This window comes from Pelobates fuscus, chromosome 10 (assembly GCF_036172605.1).
Source record: "Pelobates fuscus isolate aPelFus1 chromosome 10, aPelFus1.pri, whole genome shotgun sequence".
NCBI lineage: Eukaryota > Metazoa > Chordata > Amphibia > Anura > Pelobatidae > Pelobates > Pelobates fuscus.
The window spans coordinates 31,672,393-31,698,573 of NC_086326.1; positions in this window are offsets into that span (position 1 = coordinate 31,672,393).

The following is a 26,181-nucleotide window of genomic DNA, read 5'->3' on the forward strand; positions in this document are numbered from 1 at the left end:
TGTAAATCAGAACAACTAAATGAATTTATTTTTAATTACTTTCCTTAACCTGCACTAATTAGGCACACATTATTATTGCAAAAACTGTAAAAAAAAATCAAATTTTTTCATTTTTTTTGCATTTTTCTGTATTTTTTTATAATAAATAAGCATGTATATATATATGTTACATCAAATGAAAGCCCTTTCTGTCCTTTAAAAAACGGTATATAATATGCGTCGGTGCAATAAATTAGTCAAATGCAAATTGCACTTGAACGCAAACAGCAAAAAATGCAAAAAATGCCGTTGTCACAAAGTGAAAGACAAGCTTCCGAAGCTCTGTCCTTAAGGGGCTAACAGTGTTTTTATTGTAGGCAGTGGACCTGTGTAACTTGGTAATAGTGGATTCCCCAATAAGAATATAACTCTGAATCTGTTAGTATGTCTCTGAATCTGGATCTATCTTTCAATCTAGATGTTGCTTTCTCTCTAATCATCATGACCACACTCTACCTATTCTCGTTGCCTGTCTGCTAAATTGTAGATGCTGTACCTGTGTGAACACAACACACATCTGACTATCTGACTTTCCATGTTTGCCTAGTGGGGGGAAGAGGCAGCTGTTGGCATGGGGGTCAAGTGCAAGCAAATTATCTTTTTTTTTTTGCGTGCAAAATTCACAGATCCCTTAAAATGTCCAGTGGACCAGGCCTGGTCTGAATAGCATTTACATAGCGGGCCACTTTTTGAAAGTACAAGTCCATACAGTGCTGGGCTAGCAAAGACTTGCGATCTGCCCTAAGTTATCCCTAAAAACCATAATACAATGCACCTCCCACTGCTTTTTGTTAGAGGAAGAAAAGTGCCTCTTGACTGCAGCCCAGGGACCACTGAGGCCCCTGTCTGACTTTTAGTCCTCCCCTGTTTGTCTATTTCAGAATCTCTCTATGTAGATCTTTATCACCATGGCTCCATGTATGTCTATAAATACAAAGTGGCCCAAAAGTAGGTATAAAGAATAGTTTATTTGCATATATCTTCCATCAATCTTGCAACATTCCACTATCCTTTCCACACTGGCCACGCTAATATTGAAATGCCACTTTGTTGTGTGTCAGTGTGTATGTGTACCCGTATAATCTGTTGTGATGAATTTCATTGGATAAACTGTATACCTACTTTTGGGCCACCCAATAATATATCTTTTAATCACATTCTATGTCTAATTCTGTCTAATTATCCCGGATTTATTTCTTTTAAATCAGCTATAATGTGCAAAATAATAAATTATGTCAACTGCTATAAATACGCGACACAACAATTTACGGTAACTCTTTTATCACCCTGTACCTGGTGTCCATCAGATATCAAACCAGCTTTCTTTTTTCAAAGAAGCCTTTTACTGTAGATTAGGCCATTGGCAGGGTGGTGGTTAAATAGGGGGAGATGCATCACAATATGTATTCCATTACCTTAGAATTATTTCATGAAAATGCACTAGATCAGGGATCCTCAAACTCCGGACCCCCAAATGTTGCTGAACTACAACTCCCATGATTATTTGAATTACATAGATAGCCAGAGAATAATGGGAGTTGTAGTTCAGCAACATCTGGGGGGCCGGAGTTTGAGGACCACTGCACTAGATTCACCTACGTCCAGACTACCCCTACATACCTTCAAACTGCGTCTCATATCAAACCAATCACAATTATTAACAAGGGAAGGGAAAGGATGCAGTGGACACAATCTATCAGAATACCAAGAGCTATTGATTACTGTCATGAACTGACACCTGACCTATGAAGCTATCTCTCATTGTTCACCTTTTTATAGATCAGTCCCTACTGCAGATTAACCCTTCAGATACTGCACAGAGGATAATATATACCTCCCAATTCATCCTTTCACTGAGAGTTAATGTGACCTTACAGGACTGCGGAGATCACGCTATAAATTAGGAAAGCCATTTATCACGTAATGACAGTGCTGTGACATCAGTTTATGGAAATAATCCATTTATTGAATTCACTGACCCAGCCTGTAAAGGTATCATTTACTATCTCTATCACCGAGGCGAGCAGCAATCCTGCTTGGGTGTCAGGATAATGTTTAGTAATCTGCTCAGAAATACATGACCGGAATTATTTCATTGATTGTTAAAGGCACAGTAAATCCTACCTTATCCCATGCTGTTTGCGTTTTTAACAAATATTGTCGTACGAAATGCTATAACAATTACTCTCTTCTTGCACTAAATAATGATGCAGGGTGCTTCACAAAGGTAGACTTGGAAGCATTGTGCCCTACACAGGTGCTTTAAAGAGCTTTGTGCCTTATGGGTGAGTTAAAGTGGTGTACTACACGCTACAGCTCAGAGTAGTGGTTACGGTGTTACTGGAATTAGCGCAGAGCGCTCCCAGCCTACCATCGGCCTCTAGATTGAAGAGAATCACACGTCATGATGCAGAAGCGTAGATGAACATCAGGATACATAGACCACACATTGAAACGTTTACATCTAAACACACGTTATTATATATTGCTATATACAGAGTATAGAATTTTTTACTTCACTTCACAAGACGATGCGGTCGACCTCAGATTTCACTTGCGAATACTATGTACAATGTAAAATGGGGTACATTGACGTTGTGGCAGGCTTATGCAATTATATGATCATATACTGTAACTAAACCCCAAATAAAACTATTACATTCTGTGAGACTTGAAATTGCTGGATAGTGGATAAGTGAGTGCGCTGGATTTTGCATGTTTTGCATATTTATATTATATTTAATGATGATGATTATTATTAAATATAAAAGATTATAAGGTAGTCCACACTGAGTCACTTAAAATTTCTTAACTTGAAAAGACTGACTTTGAATAATCCCTGATGAGTATATCAAAGCAATAATGATTGTATGGTCCTAAGACTCCAGCACCATTAAACAACCAAAACGAGCCTTAACATTTAATACAAAAGCAGTGTAAGCCATTTTGTATATTTAGAGGAACTCCAGTTAATGGGTTGTTCTTGTTTTGATCTATGGAGACTTTCTGGGAGTTTCAGTCACGGGGTCTTTTTGGGAGTTTCCACCATGTGCTTCTGCACTGACACAAGTTGCAAGATTCGCGAGCCCTCGTGCCTATTCTACTTCACCCACTCCCCTCTTGCCCTGGCTCCACAACGGTCAAAGTTGACAACAATATACTGTGTCCTGTTGGGCCTCATTGTGCAGACAAACTCCCACAAATCCCTCTCTATGAACACCATACAACCAAGACAATGCCATGTGATTCTGGAAAACACAGATCGAATAACCCCTGTAAGTCTCATTCTGAGCAAATCAAAATTCATCACTGTCTCAAAATAAAACCTTGATATAGAAACGTGAAATGGATTTGAATTTTATGACTTTGAAGGTTTTTTTCAAGAATAAATTTTTTCGTGTCTGCATTTGTCTTATTTTCTGAACTCATTCCATCGCTCTCCTCGGTGACACGGCTTGCCCAGCACCAGGCTGACAAGGTGGAAAGTTTGATGAAAACATCTGCAGGGACAGAAAGAGCATCATCTTCAGGTATAACTCCAGCTACCATCATAAACTTCGCTCTTACGAGAGGTAATGAGGCTCAATACTATCATCGAAAACTGCTGTCTGCTGAAAAGCTCTCTCTCATTTTTCTTTCTGACTATATTAACTCCAATGACAAGAGAAATAGATTTCAGGCTTGACATAAGAGCTAGATAAGTAGCAGGGAATTGCCGACAGATGAAAAACAATTTCTGTAAAAAAAAAAAACAAGACTGAATGGAAAAGATTTTAAGTCAAGACTGTTATTTTAGCTTGAGCACACAGTATGCAGCTGATCGACCTGGCTATTTGTAGGCTAGCAGAAAGGCAAACTTAGAAACCTGACACCCTCTATTCACTAAATGGGAATTGTGACGGCTGAACAAATTTTGCCATACATTTGTTTTGCAGTTGGGTTATGAAGATACCACCACTGCAGGGTTCGGCAACCTTTGACACTCCAGATAATGTGGACTACATCTCCCTTGATGCTTTGCCTGCATCATGGCTGTAAGAGAATTAGGGGGAGATATAGTCGACAACATCTGGAGTGCCGAAGGTTGCCAAACCCTGGTTTTAGTGTTTTTGGAGTACAACACTATCAAGGCAAGTTGAGGATTGTAAATGCTCTGGTTTTAGTCCTTGTTGTCATAGAAACATAGAATGTGACGGCAGATAAGAACCATTCGGCCCATCTAGTCTGCCCAATTTTCTAAATACTTTCATTAGTCCCTGGCCTTAGCTTATAGTTAGGATAGCCTTATGCCTATCCCACACATGCTTAAACTCCCTCACTGTGTTAACCTCTACCACTTCAGCTGGAAGGCTATTCCATGCATCCACTACCCTCTCAGTAAAGTAATACTTCCTGATATTATTTTTAAACCTTTGTCCCTCTAATTTAAGACTATGTTCTCTTGTTGTGGTAGTTTTTTTTCTTTTAAACATAGTCTCCTCCTTTATTGTGTTGATTCCCTTTATGTATTTAAATGTTTCTATCATATCCCCCCTGTCTCGTCTTTCCTCCAAGCTATACATGTTAAGTTCCTTTAACCTTTCCTTGTAAGGAATACTCTAGATTGTAAGTCTGTTCGAGAAGGGTCCACATCACCCTACTAGTCCTTGTCTCATTTGTTGTTAAATTCCCCTCTCTATATTTTTGTAAAGTGCTGCAGAATATGTTTGCGCTATATACATAATACCAATAATAATAATAACAACAGTAATACAACTAAATTAAAGGTGTATGTACCATGACAGGTACACGTTAAGATATATGATTGCCCTATACCTTACATGATTCTTCTTTTCCAAGAAGCCTGCATTCTATTTTAGACTGCATTAGGATCACAAAAGTTACCAGATTTTTCAAAGGGACACTCCAAACGCCTAAAGCTTGCTGAAGTACTTTATGTGTGAAGAGTGTGTCTGAACCCTTTATATTTTTTCCAGTAGAAATTGGCACTTTCATAAATAAAACTTGTTACACCCCCATGGCTATGAATCAGACCACTGGTCCTGTTACTTCCTGGTTTGGTTAGCTCAGTGAAGCTAAACTCAAGAAGCAGCAATTGCCCAGGACACCTGCCTTGCAAAGACTTCTCATTGAGCTGCATTGGGAAGCCGGTGATTGGACAGACACAGAAAGTCTGGGTGGGGTTAGAAGGGGAGGGCTTGCAAGGAATAGAGATCTGCAAGTTGTGCAAGCTGTTCTTTGATACACCCCCAATGAAAAAAAATGCATAATTAAATTCATACATGTCTTCATTCAGGGTATATCTACTAAACATATATTTTTTAAATTGATTATATTTGGGCAGTGGATTGTCCCTTTGAGTATGCTATCAATTCGAAAAAAACAGAGACGGCACGGCTAACATACATGAATAGGTAATAACCTTCTAGGGATTGTTTTGCTAAAGATTAATATTTTGAAAGATAAGGCCAGTTATTTCCTTGGCAAATACTTTGTGTTCAGCTAACACATGCGTCTGTACTGTTTGGAAGGAGAAGAACGTCTAATTACTTTCTGCCTTTGCCTAAACAGGGAAGAATTAATGAACTATTTAAATGTGAAATAAATAAGGAAAATGTCAAGTTTTTGAATTGTCGAGAGTAGTTCTGGAGACTTTCTAAATATATCTCCTCTTCCACCTGAGTGTCTAATTTCTCGAACCCGCTGAGATTAAATATTACGAATTCTCTTCCAAGTGCTGGTTTTCCAGCTGGTAAAAGAAACTGCTCAATTCTCGTCGGGGCTACGACAGATCAGACGGATCACCTTGTTATGTCATTGTATTTCTCTTTTAACCTTAATAATCCTTGCTTTTAACCCTTCGACTTGAAGACACCAATAAGAAAACATCACAAAATGAGAGTTAAGCCTCCAGGGAGGAAATACAGGGGAACGTGATTCAGAAATATCAAAGAAAAGGATCCTCTGACTTCAATAGAAATATTATCTTTGATCCATAGAATATGGGGGCCGGGCCTTGCCCCCCCATCCCTACTAGCGCTCACTTAGTAACTTCACGCCTGGTTGATTTTCTGGGCTCTTCTTATGTATATTTTATACCATGAAAATGTCTTGCAAGATTAACCCATTGCAGTCATTAAATTCGACTGATATTAACAATATATATATTTTTTTTTTTTTACATGTTTCTACCTATGAGTTTTAGTCTTTTGACTTCATCTAATTTTTTTTCCCCTTTTAATTTAATATTTTTGGATAAGCTTTTCAAACAATTTAACAGTTTTTGGTAAACTTATTAAAATTATTGTTTATCAATATAAGAAGAAATTATATATATATATATATATATATCAATATATATATATATATATATATATATATATTCTCAAAATATTAAATACTTTGAAAAACATATTAAAAAATATCAAATCAATGCAATTATTGATGAAGATGAATCCCAAGCATTCATCTAGTTTCACGTTATAAAACAACCCTCTATCCATCTGATTAAATTCTATGTATTTATCAGATTTCATTAAATTATTTTGCAGGGTTCTGAGTGGAGTGTTAAAAGAACTTTCAGAATCTTGACAGCGAACGTTTTTATGGTTGCCAGATTCACTGTGCCTTCTTCAGCATACATTACAGATGTTGTTGGGCATTGCATGAAAAGTGCTAACGTGCAATATACAGCAATCATATACTCATAACTCCCAACATTTCAAACAGAGGGACATTTTCAATTTAAGACGGTAAGCGGGGTATGACTGATTTGATACATTTTAGGTCATTTATGTATAACAATTTATGCAACTAAAGTCTAATTTAAAAGAAGAACAATGTATCTTATTTACATGTACTGATTTCGAAACATTTATTGCAGTGTAAAGACACATTGCTCTGTTGTACACTAAAACACATCAAAAATATAGAGCACTTAGAAAAGAGAGACATTAGGATAGAAAACAGGAACAGGGGGATTTGGGACCTAAATAGGGATTGTCCCTCCTAAATCGGGACACTTGGAAGGTATGTGTGCTGGATGAGTTAAATCCAGGAACTAGTCAAATCTCTTCTGGGATTCGGCCTTGATTAATGAACTGATTTCCTTTTTGCAGCGTGTGAATGATACATACTACAAGGCAGCTCTTGGTGTGTACTGCCCAACAGCACGTCCAACTGATATGTTGTTGTGAAAACATGGTGGAATTTGGAATGCCGACATGGACCATACCATGCCCTTGTGATTAATAAATCTATCATGATCAAAATAATAACAGATTATTCAGAAATAGGAATTAATTACTAACAGCTCATCACATCCGAAGTCAGTGCACAGTTTAGTGAATATAGCCCATTTTTAGCAACAACCTTTCCAGGTCTAATTTACCCCCTGAGACTAAGTGTTAGAGAAAAGCTTGGCTGATATTAAGCAGCAGACACACTGAGCGATAGAACAATATCTCTCGTAGGAAGGAAAAAAGAGATTCTAGACACAATCAGCTAGGCCTGATGATATCCCAGCGAGAGCCCAGGTATCGATGACAATCAGAGGTCTGTGCTTTTCACACAAGTATTACAGCCCTCAAACATCAGCTGGTGACTGTCTTGTGATCCAGAAATATTCGCTTTTGATGGAATGAGCTGCTGAGTTAAACTTAAAAAAATACTAAGTAGCACTAAGATCCGTCAGTGACAGCTTAGAGCTCCTGCTGTCTCCATACCCAGAAACACTTAATATCTGCAGGTTTCACAGAGTTTAGATGAACCCCACTTAGATGAACAGCTCTGGGGATTTGATTCCCTTCTCCAGGCTCTCTGTAGTCAGTGGCCTTCTCTGCTGCCAGTGTTTCGTACAGATATACAGACTGACGGCGGTCTGCAGAACACTCGGGGAACGCAGCAGCTCACACTGAAAGGAGGGCAATTATCCAAAACTGTGAAGTCATTCGCTACATCTCTACTATAAATAGAAAAGATGGTGGGTCATTCCATGTATAAAGGGTTAACACAAATTACAGGAGAGCTTCAATTGTGTCATTTCTAAAGACGTCCCCTAACACATCTGCTAATAGATTTTACCATGTTCCACTCGTGAGAAAAGCGGACTCGCCTCTAAGTTTAATTTGGAGATTTAACCCCTTAAGGACCAAACTTCTGAAATAAAAGGGAATCATGACATGTCACACATGTCATGTGTCCTTAAGGGGTTAAGGGAACAACTATTAGCCTGTTTATGGCATCAGTTAAACCCTTGAAGACTGGGAGCCTTCTCTTTGGTTTACAAGGAATAGATACCATCAACCTTCAATATTTCTCAGCCTTTTATCTTATATTCTTGTCGCTTTTTTGATGATGTGTCCCCCCCCCCCCCGTGATAAATGATAATTACATATTATATATAAAAAATATAATGCGGGAAAGGTTTGCCATTCCTCTACCTTCTTCTTTAAGCATTGTCCTGGGGGAGAGGAACTAGCGATGTGAGATGTTCGATTTAATCTAATTTAAACACCTTCATAAAGAGAGATGGATCTCTGTGTAGCCTTTCCAAACACTGAAATCTTAATTCAATACACCAGGCATAAAAAAAAGAGGCAGCCAGCTTCCTGGAAGAATTAAAGATATTGCATAGGTGACGTTCCAGAACTTTAATAACCTATTAAGGTCTATTTCTATGAAAAGTTAAACTCCCTTAAATATATCTCATGCCAGCGTGGAATGCTCTGCTTTTTAGCAATGGTAGCTCTCTCCATATCTGCAGTTTGTGGACTATTCCATTGTGGAATCTTGCAGAATCTTTATAATAATGCTCCAAGTATCATACAGCCTACTGTAGTGGTTTTGGTGCCAGAAGTGCCCTGACAGCCTCCCAGTGTAATTTGAAAATCTGTTGTAGAACAGTTTGACAACTTACCTGTGTATCGCCTTTTCTGCAGTCACTCGTTCTGCATTCTCCTTAAAGGAGAATACGGCAGCCCCAATGGGTTAGGCAAGGCAAAGCAGGCTGCGCTCGTTGGCTGGGATTATAAACTGAGGGCTTTCGGCCAATGTGCGTGTTCCTGTACTGGCGGTGCCTGCTGGAAGACTGGATGGTGTAGGGGCGCCCCCGGGTGACCCTGGTAAGTTGTCAAAACAGATTTATTTACATTTTTGTTTTTAACCTCTTAAGGACACATGACATGTGTGACATGTCATGATTCCCTTTTATTCCAGAAGTTTGGTCCTTAAGGCGTTAAAAGCGTTACATTTCTTTGAAATATTATAAATGTAGCTAAAAATACACACAAAATTCTATGATTGGATTATAGTTCAGAGATACAACAAAATAACATTATACAAATTTGAAACAGTCTATTTTTAATTGTTTTTTATTTATTCACCATTTAGTTAACAAATTATAGGAAGACAAGGTGTTTTATAGATTATACAGCATCCAGTATCCATTATGTTACTCAGTGTCTGCAATAATGTCATAGAAGAAGAAATATTTTTTTTTGTCACGTCATAGGCATTAGTAATAATAGCGAGTGTCTAATCTGTATGTTTGGAGGACTTACTATTTGCCCTATGATTATGATGTCAGGAGTATCCTGGCTCGGTGCCCCAGTAATGGGGTAACCCGTGTAGTAATAGTTTGCCCTCTATCTGGGTCCCTGCCAGACTTCTTGCTTTTCATCTTCTGCAGAGCTACAGAAGTCAGAAGGTGGTCCAGCCACTATTCATTGACTGAAAGCATCAGCTGACCTCTCTCAACCAATGAGTGGCACAATGTGCAAAAAAAAAAAAAGATTGCACAGAATTGACATTAGCCAGCATTAAGCTCCTGTACCAGGCTGGCTGATGATGCCCCGATGACGATGCCGTTGATGGAGTTACATGTCTAAAAGCAGAGGGGTTAAACTCAATATGTGCTGAACATACAGACTATAAGCACCATGCCCACTTTAAATCGGAACCCTTTAAACTGGAAGGTGCGTTGTGCTGCCGTTAGTAGGAGGAATTAAGAATTGTACACTCACTGACATCTAATGCCCAGAGAAAAAAAAATGGGAAAAAATATTTCACAGGCAAATTTCTCGCTCCGTCCAATTACAGCTGAGTTCCAAGCACAAAATCGGATTTAAAGCCTCCTGTGTCTCCATCAAGGGAATCTTCTGTTATAACATGAGCTTTTGGCATCTGGAAAAAGACCTCTCCAGTCTGTTCTCATAGCTCCCAGCAGCAGTTTAAAGGGTTAATAATAAAGGGAGATTGTAGCTCCATGCAGCTGATAGTGTTCTTTCTGAACCCATAGTACAGCATGGTTTAGTTCGATGTTCTTCAAATAATTTCCTTCACAAGCCAAGCAAGATATGTGGGAGTCTGTCAATCATCAGGCTACAAGCCTCAGTGCAGGTAGATCCAGGACACCTTGCTATACCTAATTGCATGCACCTCCAGTGGCTATAAGTGGTATTACAAGGAAGTCAGCTATGTTTCCAGTTCCGCTTTGGTTTGAAATGTTAAATTCTCTTCGAATTCACTTCGAATTCTCACTTTAGTGACTAACTCTGAGAGTAACTCAACGATTTCCCGAGGTGGATAACGACAACATGTAGCACCGAGCCAATGGCTGAAAATGCAGCACATCCTGGCCTCTGGGCTAGCTGTATATTTTACCAAATTCCCCTCTCCCTTCTCCTCTCCGAGTTATACATGTTAAGGGATTTCAGCCTGATGCATTTTTACCATATCACCTTCTATACTCCAAGCCAGGGCCGGACTGGCCCACCGGGATACCGGGAAATTTCCCGGTGGGCCGCGGCACCTGGGGGCTGGAGATGGAGAGGGAGCCCTGCTCCCTATATTTTAATAAAATCGCGGCCGCCGGCCGCATGTCGGTGCCGCCGGGTGGCCGGTCCGGCGGCACACTCTGAGGTGATTACTCACCTTGCGGCCGGCGGCCCCATCTCCTCTGCTGACAGCTATGCTGCTGTCAGTATCAGTGAGTGTGCCGGGCGGCCGCCTAAGCGATCCAGCAGCACACTCACTGATACTGACAGCAGCATAGCTGTCAGCACAGGAGGACTGAGGGAGGGGGCGGAGCTAACTACCAAGCTCCTTCGCGGTTCCGATAATTCCCAGCTCAGCCACATCATAGAGTAATCACTACTCTATGATGTGTCCATGCTGGGAATTATGGGAACCGCGAGGGAGCTTGGTAGTTAGCTCCGCCCCCTTCCTCAGTCCTCCTGTAACAAGGTCAGCAGGCACACAGAAGGGGAAGGGAGGGAGACAAATAGAGGGGAAGGAGGGGGGCAAATAGAGGGGAAGGAGGGGGGCAAATAGAGGGGAAGGAGGGGGACAAATAGAGGGGAAGGAGGGGGACAAATAGAGGGGAAGGAGGGGGACAAATAGAGGGGAAGGAGGGGGACAAATAGAGGGGAAGGGGGGAGACAAATAGAGGGGAAGGAGGGGGACAAATAGAGGGGGAGGGGGAGACAAATAGAGGGGAAGGGGGAGACAAATAGAGGGGAAGGAGGGTCAAATAGAGGGGAAGGGGGGAGACAAATATAGGGGAAGGGGGGAGACAAATAGAGGGGAAGGGGGAGACAAATAGAGGGGAAAGGGGGAGGCAAATAGAGGGGAAAGGGGGGGCAAATAGAGGGGAAGGGGGAAGACAAATAGAGGGGGAGGGGGGAGACAAATAGAGGGGGAGGGGGGACAAATAGAGGGGGAGGGGGGACAAATAGAGGGGAAGGGGAGACAAATAGAGGGGAAGGGGGAGACAAATAGAGGGGAAGGAGGGTCAAATAGAGGGGAAGGGGGAGACAAATAGAGGGGAAGGAGGGTCAAATAGAGGGGAAGGGGGGAGACAAATAGAGGGGAAGGAGGGTCAAATAGAGGGGAAGGGGGGAGACAAATAGAGGGGAAAGGGGGAGGCAAATAGAGGGGAAAGGGGGGCAAATAGAGGGGAAGGGGGAAGACAAATAGAGGGGGAGGGGGGAGACAAATAGAGGGGGAGGGGGGAGACAAATAGAGGGGAGGGGGGACAAATAGAGGGGGAGGGGGGACAAATAGAGGGGAAGGGGGAAACAAATAGAGGGGAAGGGGGAGACAAATAGAGGGGAAGGGGGGAGACAAATAGAGGGGTAATAGAAACACAGGGGAAGGGGGGACACAGAGACTGAGGGGTAATAGAAAGACATCAGGTTGGGGGGGACAAAGAGGCAGAGGGGTAATAGAGAGACATAGGGCAAGGGGGGACACATAGACAGATTGGGTAATATAGAGACAGGGGATGGGGGGGGACAAAGAGAGGGGTAATAGAGAGACACCAGGGAAGGTGGGACAAAGAGAGGGGTAATAGAGAGACACAGGAGAAGGGGGGACACATAGACAGATGGGGTTATAGAGAGAAACGGGGGATGGGGGTACAAAGAGACAGAGGGGTAAGAGAGAGACACAGGGAGGAGATGGGGAAGAGAGACACACAGAAGGTTTTTTTGGGGGACAAAGAGACATACAGTAGGGAAGGGGAACAAAGTGACACAAGATTTGTGGGAGGCAACGCTGGGCTGGGGGAAAAGAGACAGAGAGTGGCTGGGAGAAGAGAAAGAGGCACACAGAGTCTGGAGTTAGAAAGAGACACACAGATGAGATTTGGAAGGGGAGAACAACACAAAAGGAGCTGGGGGAAAGAGAAATACAGAGGCTGGAGAACGGTAAAAAGAAACACCCAGGGACTGGGATGAATTAAAAGATGGGTCGCTGTAAGAGGAAAAAAAGGAGACAATTGGAGACAAGATACATTAAACGAGGTAAAGGTAATAGTCGTAAATGTATCTGATCCCGACAGTAATACACACACACACACACACACACACACACACATATATATATATATATATATATATATATATGCATGTATATTGATGTGTGTATTAGTAACATATAATTATGCCTATAATATTTACACATATAGTAATATACATTTATATATGCATAATACACACATAAATGTCATTAATATATATATATATATATATATATATATATATATATATATATAAATGTAATGAGCATGTATTGGCCCTGTCTTGTTGCTAGTTGCATACTCATGCACAATAACATATTCAAAGTGAAGAGCGCACCCATAGAACTTCAAAATTAACCAGATCACTTCATCTTTTTAGTTGTGCAACTGCAGACATTCAGCATTTCAGTACCATTACTAAAATGTCCTTAATAGGCCAAAGTAGTTGTACTGAAACATTGATTATATGCAAATGTACGTCTACTTAAAATAAAGGCGCTCTTTTGTTTATTTTGAAGCCCTATATGCGTTCCTTCGTTGGAGTAAGAGTTTTCAATTTCAAGTAATTTTTTCACCCTCTATATCAGCACACTATTCTGGCGCGACGCATTATTGGGCTGGTATAGAATTTTTTTCCAGGGCTGATTTTAGTTCCCAGTCCGGCCCTGCTCCAAGCCATACATAGTACGGGCTACCAGTCCTTTCCTGTCTCCCATCTGAGCTATACATATTAAGGGTTATCAGTATGAAACTTTGTATTATATGTCACTCTCCCTTTTTTCCTACAAGCTTTACATAACTAGAGCTTTCAACCTGATGTATAATGTTGTATCTTCCCCTCTCATCTCTCCACCAAGCTATGCATATTAAAGGGACACCCAGAAAACTTCAGCTCAATGACGTGGCTTGGGTTCAGTGTCCCAGCACCCTTTTATAAACTGCAATAATTACCTTTATGGGTTAACCCAAACTTTAGTGGCTATCTATCAGACAGCCACTAGAGGGACTTCCGGGCTGCTAGCCAACTTTTGGTCACCTAATTGACACTGTATGCCCTCACGCTATATATGAAGACATCCAGCGTCACTGGAATCCCCATAGGAAAGTATCAAACAATGTCTACTATGGGGATTCCGTTACCGCGCATGCACATTAGGTCTCCCCCGTCGGCTGTGGAGGAGGACCCGAGCCGGGTGGGGAAGGGTGGAGGGAGGTGGGCGCGATAGGGAGTAATGGTGCCAGGAAAACAATATCTCTCTTCTCCCATTTGAGCTGTGCCAATTAAGGGTTATCAGTCTGACATGTTTTATTATATCCCCCCTCTCTCTTCTTCACTCTACACATAAAGGAATTTCGGCACGATACATTTTAACAAAATCCCTTCTCCCTTCCAGATTTCAGTTTGATATAATATTTGTCTGTTCCGATGGACCTTAAAAGACACAAATTAGTTAATTCCAGAAAAAAACAAACCTTAAGTTTGAGCTGTATTTGGTTTATCTCACACCAGCAAGAAAAGGGTTTGGTAACAAATTGTACAGTGAACGTCTGAATCATATCAACGGAAAAATAATGCCTCCATTGAATTGATTGCGGCATCAAAATGCATCCTTACGGGGGATATTCGGTTTGTCCTCAGAGCGATCTATAAAAGTCATCATCTATGTGAAGAGAAAAAAGTTTAACTTGAACCACTTGACTGTGACCTAGGAATTTGTTCCATTTTGGGTGACATGAAACTAATGCAGCTGGAATGGTTTCATATATTCTTGTCAAAGGCTGACAGAAAAGTTTCTTTTGAAAATACCAGGGATGCTCTGAAGCATTTGTGTCTTCATTTGTATTCATTGCACAGCCATCAAAAACACCTGCGATTAGATCGACTCTGATTCGCTGACCTCACATAAACTCTACCGTCTGAAGGATCCAAAATACCTGCGACCAGCTCGACCCCATATGCTCTCTGGAGCTCAAAGACGTCCCCCCTCCCTTCTCAGGAAACCAGGGCTTATTCACATTCTGTTACTGATGTGGGTTCCTTTACTGAGTATAATATGTCTGAGCCCAAACAGAATTATCACCTATTCTAAAGGGAAATGGTTACATTTGTGTGGCCCCAGTATAGGATATAATATATAAACTGCTCAAAAAAATAAAGGGAACACAAAAATAACACATCCTAGATCTGAATGAATTAAATATTCTTCTGAAATTCTTTGTTCTTTACATAGTTGAATGTGCTGACAACAAAATCACACAAAAAGTAAAAAATGGTCTGGATTTGGAGTCACACTCAAAATTAAAGTGGAAAAACACACTACAGGCTGATCCAACTTTGATGTAATGTCCTTAAAACAAGTCAAAATGAGGCTCAGTAGTGTGTGTGGCCGCCATGTGCCTGTATGACCTCCCTACAACACCTGTGCATGCTCCTGATGAGGTGGCGGATGATCTCCTGAGGGATCTCCTCCCAGACCTGGACTAAAGCATCTGCCAACTCCTGGACAGTCTGTGGTGCAACGTGACATTGGTGGATGGAGCGAGACATGATGTCCCAGATGTGCTCAATTGGATTCAGGTCTGGGGAATGGGCGGGCCAGTCCATAGCATCAATGCCTTCGTCTTGCAGGAACTGCTGACACACTCCAGCCACATGAGGTCTAACATTGCCTTGCATTAGGAGGAACCCAGGGCCAACCGCACCAGCATATGGTCTCACAAGGAGTCTGAGGATCTCATCTCGGTACCTAATGGCAGTCAGGCTACCTCTGGCGAGCACATGGAGGGCTGTGTGGCCCCCCAAAGAAATGCCACCATAACCGACCCACTGCCAAACCGGTCATGCTTGAGGATGTTGCAGGCAGCAGAACGTTCTCCACGGCGTCTCCAGACTCTGTCACGTCTGTCACATGTGCTCAGTGTGAACCTGCTTTCATCTGTGAAGAGCACAGGGCGCCAGTGGCGAATTTGCCAAGCTTGGTGTTCTCTGGCAAATGCCAAACGTCCTGCACGGTGTTGGGCTGTAAGCACAACCTCCACCTGTGGACGTTGGGCCCTCATGGAGTCTGTTTCTGACCGTTTGAGCAGACACATGCACATTTGTGGCCTGCTGGAGGTCATTTTGCAGGGCTCTGGCAGTGCTCCTCCTGTTCCTCCTTGCACAAAGGTGAGGTAGCAGTCCTACTGCTGGGTTGTTGCCCTCCTACGGCCTCCTCCACGTCTCCTGATGTACTGACCTGTCTCCTGGTAGCGCCTCCATGCTCTGGACACTACGCTGACAGACACAGCAAACCTTCTTGCCACAGCTCGCATTGATGTGCCATCCTGGATGAGCTGCACTACCTGAGCCACTTGCGTGGGTTGTAGACTCCGTCTCATGCTACCACTAGAGTGAAAGCACCGCCAGCATTCAAAAGTAACCAAAACATCAGCCAGGAAGCATAGGAACTGAGAAGTGGTCTGTGGTCACCACCTGCAGAACCACTCCTTTATTGGTGGTGTCTTGCTAATTGCCTATAATTTCCACCTGTTGTCTATCCCATTTGCACAACAGCATGTGCAATTGATTGTCACTCAGTGTTGCTTCCTAAGTGGACAGTTTGATTTCACAGAAGTGTGATTGACTTGGAGTTACATTGTGTTGTTTAAGTGTTCCCTTTATTTTTTTGAGCAGTGTATATAGAATCCTGGAGGACCTGCCAATAATGGGGTACATTGGCTTTGTGGCAGGCTTATGCAATGTAAGATCATATACTGTAACTAAACCCCCATGATAATCCCCTAAGTCATTTTACTTTTTGTATGTTTTTTTAGACTATTGGAGTTGGTGTTTAGTGGGTGAGTGCATTGGATATTCTATGTTGTATTAATTGTTCCAAGCATCACCCTTATAATATATGCATGTTTTAAGGGACACTGTAGGCACCCAGACCACTTCAGTTAATTGAGGTGGTTTGGGTGCGGTGACCCTTTTGCTCCTAGTGCTGCAATGTTAAATATCGCAGATCTAAGTCTGCCCTCTATGGCTGTCTAACAGACAGCAACTGGGGGCGCTTCCGGAATCTAAACAGAAATTTGGTCCCTTCTCTGACGCTGGACGTCCTCACGGATCTCCAGCGTCAGATTTTCTTCATAGGAAAGCATTGAATAATGCTTTCCTATTAGGAGGTCTAAAGGGAGCGTGGCCATTGCGCGCACATGCGTATTAGATCTCCCCCGCCGGCTGATGTCGGCGGTGGAGGAGCATGGTGGAGCCTGACCCAGAGTCGAGGGACATCGGTGCTGGATTCAGGTAAGTGGTTGAAGGGGGTTGAACAGGATCCCTTTAAGTGAATGTAGCCTTTCTGGTTTAATATGTGTATGTCTGTATGTACGTATACATATTAAACTTGTGCATTCAGTTTGAAATAAATATGCCATAATTTTGGGCGATTGGTGTTTTTTTTTTTTTAAATCCCGAACTCCAAAACACTGTATGGACGAATCACCAAACAAATTACACGGTTAAAGGAGTAGCCATTTGGTTTGTTTCGTGATTCAGAGTTCTGCCAATAACACCCCCCAAAAAAGAAGACGATTGATGGATATAAAGATGATTCACAGATTGGGTAAAAAGTGACCAACAGAGGCAAAAAATAGGAGCAGCAATTAAAATAAATAAATCTATATTTATAAATTATGTACTTAATATAGATTCTATACTGCCCCTCTTTATCCCTCTAGTGATTTCTTCTTCTTACTTGGTTTGTGACAAACACACACACGCACACACACGCACACACTACTTCAACAACATTGCAAAGAATTTCTCCACACAAAAATAGACTTGTTGGTATCCAATATGATAAAGTGTATACACAAAAAAAAAATGTGGATTTAGTTGTATTATCAAACACATAATAAAATGAGAAAACCATTTGTTTATGTTAATGGTTGTTTTAAAATATGTATGTGCTATTAATCCGACAACACTCTAGCATTACCGGTTTGAGATATAAAACATTTACTAAATGTCTAAAGCACACGAGAAAGCAACGCGATAGTAAATACTAATGTTCGCTGTGCCCCATATTCCGCCTGATTCAGTTAAACTCATACAAGGTTTCAATATTTAAATACATGTTGCGAGGGCACTCAGGTAACATGCGCCAAGTCAAACAAGGTGTATGTTGCTGGTTAACCTTTAGAACATGAAGATATATCGCAATCATGTCAGCAGTATATGTGAAAACCAGATATGTTGCCATGGCAATACGCACATTCTTAAAGTAGCAATGTATCAATTTCAGCAGCTAATGAGTCAATGGGAAAACAGTTTGGTATCTGCAGACACCAATGCTTCTTGCATTCATTAAAATACTTTGCTTTGTGATTTTCTTCTATGGAAATAGCGTAGTACATAGTTTATGTCTCACACTGGGTATGGAGAACACTTGCGAGATTTACTTTATTATTTTTTGTTTCAAATTTGTTCTCACCTGATCATCCTGTTCTCGCCTGATCATCCTGTTCTCGCCTGATCATCCTGTTCTCGCCTGATCATCCTGTTCTCGCCTGATCATCCTGTTCTCGCCTGATCATCCTGTTCTCGCCTGATCATCCTGTTCTCATCTGATCATCCTGTTCTCGCCTGATCATCCTGTTCTCGCCTGATCATCCTGTTCTCGCCTGATCATCCTGTTCTCGCCTGATCATCCTGTAGGCTTGGAAAACAGTCATACTGGCAATGCTGCCAAGAATCTGAAAATTAAAAGGAACACCATACGGTCAGAAAGATAAATGTGTATTGCTGACCCTATAGTGTGAAAAACCTGCCTTAAATAAGTTACAAACTTAACTTTATTCCAGCGCCGCTAAAGTCCGTCTCCTTGGCTGATATCAGAATTGATGACCTCAGCCAATCCAATGCTTTCCTATAGGCTGAGATTTCCAATTCTGATGATCTCAGGCACATAGGCGGGGCTGGGCCAAGCACAGTTCTGGCAAATCAGCATCCTTTAACCCCTTAAGGACACAACTTCTGGAATAAAAGGGAATCATGACGGAATATTTCCGTCATGTGTCCTTAATGGGTTAAGTTTCATAAAAGCGAGGATGGACAAGTTCCCCAAAAGTAAAATGCAGGGAGTTAGGTATATAGTGCTGAGAGAAAAGTACATGTTGCCTTTATAGTTTCTGTTTCATGGTTAGTTTTTTGGAGAGGATAGTATTTGCCATGTGAATTGTCAGATTTTTCAGGCAAGATCTTCATCAACCTGCAATATTTGTGATTGGTTGTTTCGTTTGTTGTTAATTTCCCCCTTTGTAACATTGTAAAGCTTTACGCAATAAGTTGGCGCTATATGGCCTCTCCGCTCTGCCGGTGACCTTCTCCTGTCTGCTGCTCGCACCCAAACTTCTAATTCACACTTGCAGGACTTTTCAAGGGCGGCTCATTTCCTTTGAAACATCCTGCCTACCCCCATCAGGCTCTCCCCTAGTCTTCAATCCTTTAAGAAGTTCCTTAAAACCCATCTCTTTAGAAAAATCCTATAGCCTTCTAGAGTAGCTTCCATTTTACAAATTTGACTCTTGTTCTCTTCTAAAGGGCCACACTCCACACTTACCTCCAGTTCTGATACCTTCCCACCTTGTCACCTGGTTGTCCTTCTTGTTTTGTTTTAATGACCTACCTTCTCTAGATTGTAATTTCATTTGACCAGAGTCCTCATCAACCTGTTGTTTCTGTAACATTTTGTAATTTTTTCATTTATTGTTAAATTCCCCACTTTATAATACTGTAAAGTGCTGCGGAATAGGTTGGCGCTATTTAAATGCCAATAATAATAATAATAATATAAATACCAATAATAATAATGTGGATAATATTTCCTGAATTGATTGTATTTTAATGAGTGTGTATTCACCACCTGACTTTCTCGTATTTACCAGGTTGACATCCTTAGGCAAACGAGACAGTGATTCTGACACTATATAGTATTCGGTAAGAAGGAGGAGAGCAAGGAGCCCCCTCTAGTGTAAAAAAGCAGGCACTGCACAAGATATTATTGCTGCCACATGATATTTATAATTAATTGATGATTTTGTTCCTGCTCTGTCTGCAAGCTCCATTCACTACATTTACATTCCCAACACATTATTACATTTCTGTTAAATAAGAAAGATGGTCTCCATTACATTGGCATAATTGATCTATTAGATTGCTGCTCAGTCTTACTATATTACATTACTGAGAATCATGTTCGCTACGTGCCCTATGGTCATTAAAAACAGAGAGGTTGAGGCAGAGTTACAAGGGTAATGAGGCAGCTGCCTCTTGCAGCACTCAGCACCTTTAAATTACCAGATACAGCACCTCACATACTTATCGATCTCTTAAAGGGACTCTATACGCACCCAAAACACTTCATGTCAATGACGTGGTCTGGGTGCAGTGCCCCTGTTTTTTAACCCTGCAATGTAAAACAGTGTCGTTTTCTCAGGGTTAACCTACCTGTAGTGAGTGTCTTTCTGACAGTCACAAGAGGCACATCCGCAGCTATAAACATGTTAAACTCAGTTACAGATCACATGACTCTCCTAGAGAGCATTTGATTGGCGCAGCGCATGCGCGCTAACCACCCAATGCTCCCCTATTGAGGAAGCATTGGATTAGCTAAGATTAGACCAGGATGCTAAGAGACAGCAAGGAGATCTGCAGACCGTGGGATATTAGGTAAAATAAATGTTTTCCTCCCACACCTTTGGAGACCTGGGACACCTACATAGGTAGGGGAACACCATAGGATTAGGAATACATGTTTGTATATCTAACGCTATAGTGTTCCTTTAACCCCTTAAGGACCAAACTTCTGGAATAAAAGGGAATTGTGACATGTCAGACACGTCATGTGTCCTTAAGGGGTTAAACTACTGGTGGCTAATGTGCCACTCCAGATGGTTCTAGATTACATTTCGCATAGTGCACATCTTACTTAGATGTATCCACATATTATTGTGCAATTCAATAACATTAACCCATTAAGGACACATGATGGAAATATTCCGTCATGATTCCCTTTTAGTTCTGAAGTTGTGTCCTTGAAGACATCATAAACAAAGTATACAAATGTTTTTTTTTTCTGCAAACAAAACGGCTTAAAACCTTTAATAAACATAATTCTTAATCATTCACTCCTTAGCGGTGATGCCCCTAATAAGCAATGCTCTGAACAGCTGTCTTAATTAATCAAATACTTAGCTAGAGTCCATTGGTGTGTAACAAAATTAGTAAATAAATAAAATCTGTTTATAAAAGGCTGTTTTTGTAAAAGATTTTCTAGGAAGCAGATCTACACATAGCACAGAAAAGGGGTAGGCAACCTTCGGCACTACAGATGTTGCGGACTACAGCCCTATTAATGCTTTGCCAATATTATGGCTTTTAGAGCATTATGGGAGGTGCAGTCCACAACATTTAGAGTGCCAAAGGTTACCGAACCGTGGCATAGACTAAAAATCATAAGCGTATGTAGTAAGTAGATGTAGTTTGTTGCCCAATACACATCAATCACAGGTCATGATGCAATGATTATAGATCACTGTTCCTTTCACAAAACGGTATCTTCATGAGGGCACGTTAGCACAGGGCTGTGTGCTGAAACTTCGCAAAGGAGAGAGGCTTAATACCCTTAGGGTAAGGGGTCAAACCCCTAAGGTAAGCCACAAATAAAAATAGACAAATAAAAAAAGACAAAAGACCAAAAAAATCTGTGCTAGAGGGAATAAGAACAAAAAGACTGAGGAGGAGTTTCTAATATATATATATATTTTTTTTTTTAAAATTAGGTTCCTGTCCAATTGGGGATGGGGAAGAGCTACCCAATGTTGTGCTGCCAGTAATAAAATAAAATTACGGTAATTATTGGACTACAAAAACAAGACTTGCTCACATTAAAACAAAGACCATAGTCCCCACTCTCGGGGTGACTATAAATGTGCTATTCCCCCTGTCAATTTTCAGCAATTCAAAAAGAAACAGTCTCACCTGGTGAATTGAAAACCCAGTTCCAAAATTTAGGCTTAAAGGAACACTTTAGTGTTAAAAATATAAAGTTGTATTCCTAGCGCTTAAGTGATCCTCTGCCACCCCCTCCCTCGCGCCCTCCACCGCCAGCAAATAAAGGGTTAAAAACACTTTTTACACTCAACCTTTTCCAGCACTGAGATCCCTTGGTGCCAGCTCTGTCTCCGCCTCCTTCCACGTTAGAGCCAATGGGAGCCAATTCTTTCCAATAGGGACTTGAAGATTCTGGATATCCTGAGGCAAAGCAAGTCAGGCTCATTTAAAAAGCAGGAAGTGCCTGTATTGCCTTCCTGGTAGACAGCAACTAGAGGCAGGCTTAACCCTGCAATAAAAATACTGCAGTTTCTCTAACCTCTAAAACTGCTGTGTTTTACTTTGCGGGATTAAGGGGAAAGGGGCACTACACCCAGACCTCTTCAATGAGATGAAGTGGTCTAGGTGCCAATAGTGTCCCTTTAATGAGTCAGTCCCAATTAAAGCTAGTTTGGTGCCCATTTCCAAAACAGCTATTTTTACCTTAGTTTTGCAATTGTGTTTCAATTTATACAGTTAACTGTTTAGTGAACTGTCCAGTGTCCACTAAACCTTATTCCAATACTGTGCTTAACAATTTTGTTTCACTAAAAAACAAAAAATGCCTTTAAACCCAACAATATCAGATACATTTTATACGTATTATGTACAGTTCGCATTAAAAATGTCGCAGCAATAAATGCAATAAAAAGGGGAACGGAAACAAGTAATGCCAAGAACGTAAATTGTGTGAAAATAAAGTTGAAATTTCCCATTTAAATGCATTCCATGTGCCTCCTAGATTTTGGAATGCGGGGATGTTCTGATTTTACACAGCTTGCTGTAGACACTGTGAAAACAAGATACAATTGGTGCTGATTGCCCTGTGAGATAGAGAAGTATGTGGGAAGTGACAGCACAGAGAGCAGTTAGAATGACTAGGGGAAAATTCACTAAGCAGTGAATTGCGTAAACTGCCAGCAGTTCTGGTCAAAATAATAGTCTTAAAGGAACACTGAAGTATTAGGGTCACAGACCTGTATTCCTAATGCCTTAGTGTCTCGGTTCCTATGCATTTTCCATTCCCGTCCCCCGATATGCAGTAAAAAATTAATACAATGAAAGTTTTTTTTTTTACGTTTTCCATCACCGAATGGCTCCCTCAGCGTTGCTTACCTCTCAATGTCACGGGGGACACATGGCCATCTTCACCGATCCCAGTGAGGAGCACTGGGGACTTGACGTGCATGCGTGGTGAGTTTTACTCAGTCAAGGCAAGTTTTACTTTAGTCAGTGCCATGGTAGCGCCCCTAGTGGTTGTCAGTATAACAGCCACTAGTCTGGAGGAGAATTTAACCCTGCAAGGTAAACATTGTAGTCTATTAAAACCTGCAATGTTTTACATTGCAGAATTAAAAGGACAGGGCCACATTGAGATGAAGTACACTGGGTGACTTTAGTGGTCCTTTAAAAAACCCAAGGTGGTGAATGTCCTATATTTTGCACTGCAAACTCTTTATCACTTCTTATTGGAACAACAATGGTTGTTTTGTCTTTCTTAACGACTGCTCTCTCTCTCTTGTTATGCAACCATTTTGCTGTGAGGTCTTTATCAGTGTTATTCACTGAAGCCCGAATGACCTGTAATGAATGGGGCACAACCATTTGCTGCTGTACCGGTCTATTCGGACTGCAAAATTCATGCTTTTCAATAAAGTTTTTTTGATCTGCACCGAACACACCTAAATGGCCGAAATCCAGACCGAATGAATATAGTCCAGGTTTAAAAACAAAACAAAAAACTGTTTGCTCAATGCCAGCGCTAGCAATCAGCGGACAAATAGGTAAAAAAACAAACCTCTGCAGCGTATGTGGGTTAATTAGATTTAAAAAAAAAGTAAAAACAAACATTAAACAAGAAAAAATTTCAATAAGACCCCAATATTTCGATAATGGATATATTACACCTCCATGCACCAAGTGGGGACATATATAATCAATGTTTAAAAATAGCTGCCCAATGGCTTCTTATTTACTAGAGAAGACCCCATCCCATGGTAATTGGGCCTGTGAATTAATGGGGTGGTAGAGATAGTTGGAAGGGGGCTATTTCAAATATTCATGGGGGAGGACCTAGTTTGCCAATCTTTTGGGGTTGTTATATTTTTTTAATTAAGAAGGGGTGGCAGGTGGGGCTCTAATATTAATAATTAAAGGGGTGTTTGACCTGGGGTCCCCAAGAGGCCTCCACCTTTGTGTGGCAGGTGATGTCCCTAATAAATTATAAAATGTGGGGGTGGACATGTGAACAAGGCAGCACGTGTCAGAGAAATTAAAAGACAAGCAAAAAAAATAATAACAAAACAAGAAAATCAGAAACAAATTAAAACAGCACAATACTATATATATGTGTATATATATATATATATATATATCATATATTTTCTACTGGTCCTCCTTTTCTCCCTTCATTGGTCCCTTCTCATTTGATATTTGGATTAAATCAACATTTATAATCTTTTTTTCCCTATCAATCTCTTTTTTTTGGGTGCTTTGGGTGGAACTCCAAATCCCGAAGCAAATAAACATGCTCGTGCATCGTACTAGTCATTTGCTCAGCTATAAGTTCTTATGGCGATCTGGAATTCGGCTGAGCCATCGATTGGCCTAAATACGGACCAATCGCAATGTAGCTGCAACCTAATGCACAAGTCTACTGCTGATTGTAATTTTCTTCTGCCTAACATCCAACCACCAAGCCAGGCTTTCCTCCTGTGTTTTCTGCCCTGATAATAGCAATATAAATTACTATTTTCAATTTTAAAATATCTGGATGGTCCATGTATTTCTTCATTTCTCGACGTTGTACCTCCATAGGTAGTGACTCTGATAAGGTGTATGTATTCCTTTTACCATACTCCAGCACGGAGGTATAGACCTCTTCAAAGATTCTCCATGAACCAATCTCAGATCACCATAGTCAAGCTATACATTCTTTGTATGTCATATGTACAGAAATGGTTAAAAAAATTATGGAATTTATTTCCTCACTTGCATGGGGGAATTTTCTAACCGATGGTAATAATATCAAACTCAAACAATTGTGTCCAACGCCGCAAGAAATCCGAATTTAATCCGCAGAGGTGCCTGCAGAGTATGCCCAGCGGGAAATCCAAGCATTTCAGGGACTGTGTACTGCCTTACTATTTCTGTTATAATGTATGAGGAAATTGTGTGTTTGAAGATTAAATGACATTTTCCCTGATATCGTACATAGGATTACAATACATACAGTATTGTAAAGGAAGACTCTCCAATGACAGTCTCCCTTATAGATTTCTATGGGAGAGCCTGTGCTGTGGATTTCTCTAAAGCCATTTACAGAAAAACAAAAAAATTAAAAGAGCATTTAGGCAAGGTAAATGAAGCCATGCTACATGTGTTCATTCCTTTTTATAAATACTGCAAAATTAAAACCCAGTGCTTAAAGGAACACTCCAAGCACCATAACCACTTCAGTAAGGCATTACAATGTTTATGAACTGTTTGACTTCTTACTTAGAGTCTGCCAGGTGCCAATCTCCACCTCCACTAACGTTTTCTAAGCAGTAACCTGCATTAGCTCTTCTAAGCTAAGTAAACCTTGCAATGCAGGGATGGGGGGGGCAGAATCTGACCCCAGGTTAGAAGTGGAGGCAGAGAGCAGAGTCTGATCGACCCCAGGCAAGACGTCATACCTTTCAAAACAGTTTGACTCCTGTTACCACAACAGCAGGTGCTTGGGGTATTCTTTTGACCTTATACACCTCTGCTGAACTAAGTTTGTATATACACACAGCAGGTACTTAGAGTATTCCTTTAACTCTATAAACCTCTGCTGGACCAGGGTTATATACATACAGCACTTGTTTTGAACTCACTAGGTGGGTTAGAATTAAATAAAGAAACTGAGCCACTGCCTAGCCCGGGGCAAGCTTCATGCAGAATCTGAAATTCCTGGGGATCAGCACTAGATGCAGACTGGTGACCAGTACGTATATTTGTATTTTATAATGCATTATTTATAAAATGAATTAAACATGGGGTTCACACATGCTTATTATTATTATACGAGGATACAAGGACAAGGAATGAGGGTGGAGGACAGGAATTAAGCTGTAGGAGTAAATATGTAGCTCAGTACATCGACTAGTTTATCAATGTTGATAGCTCGGAAGCACAGCATCTTAGAATCCAGTGATGTCCTGACATTCTAATTCAGGAGAGC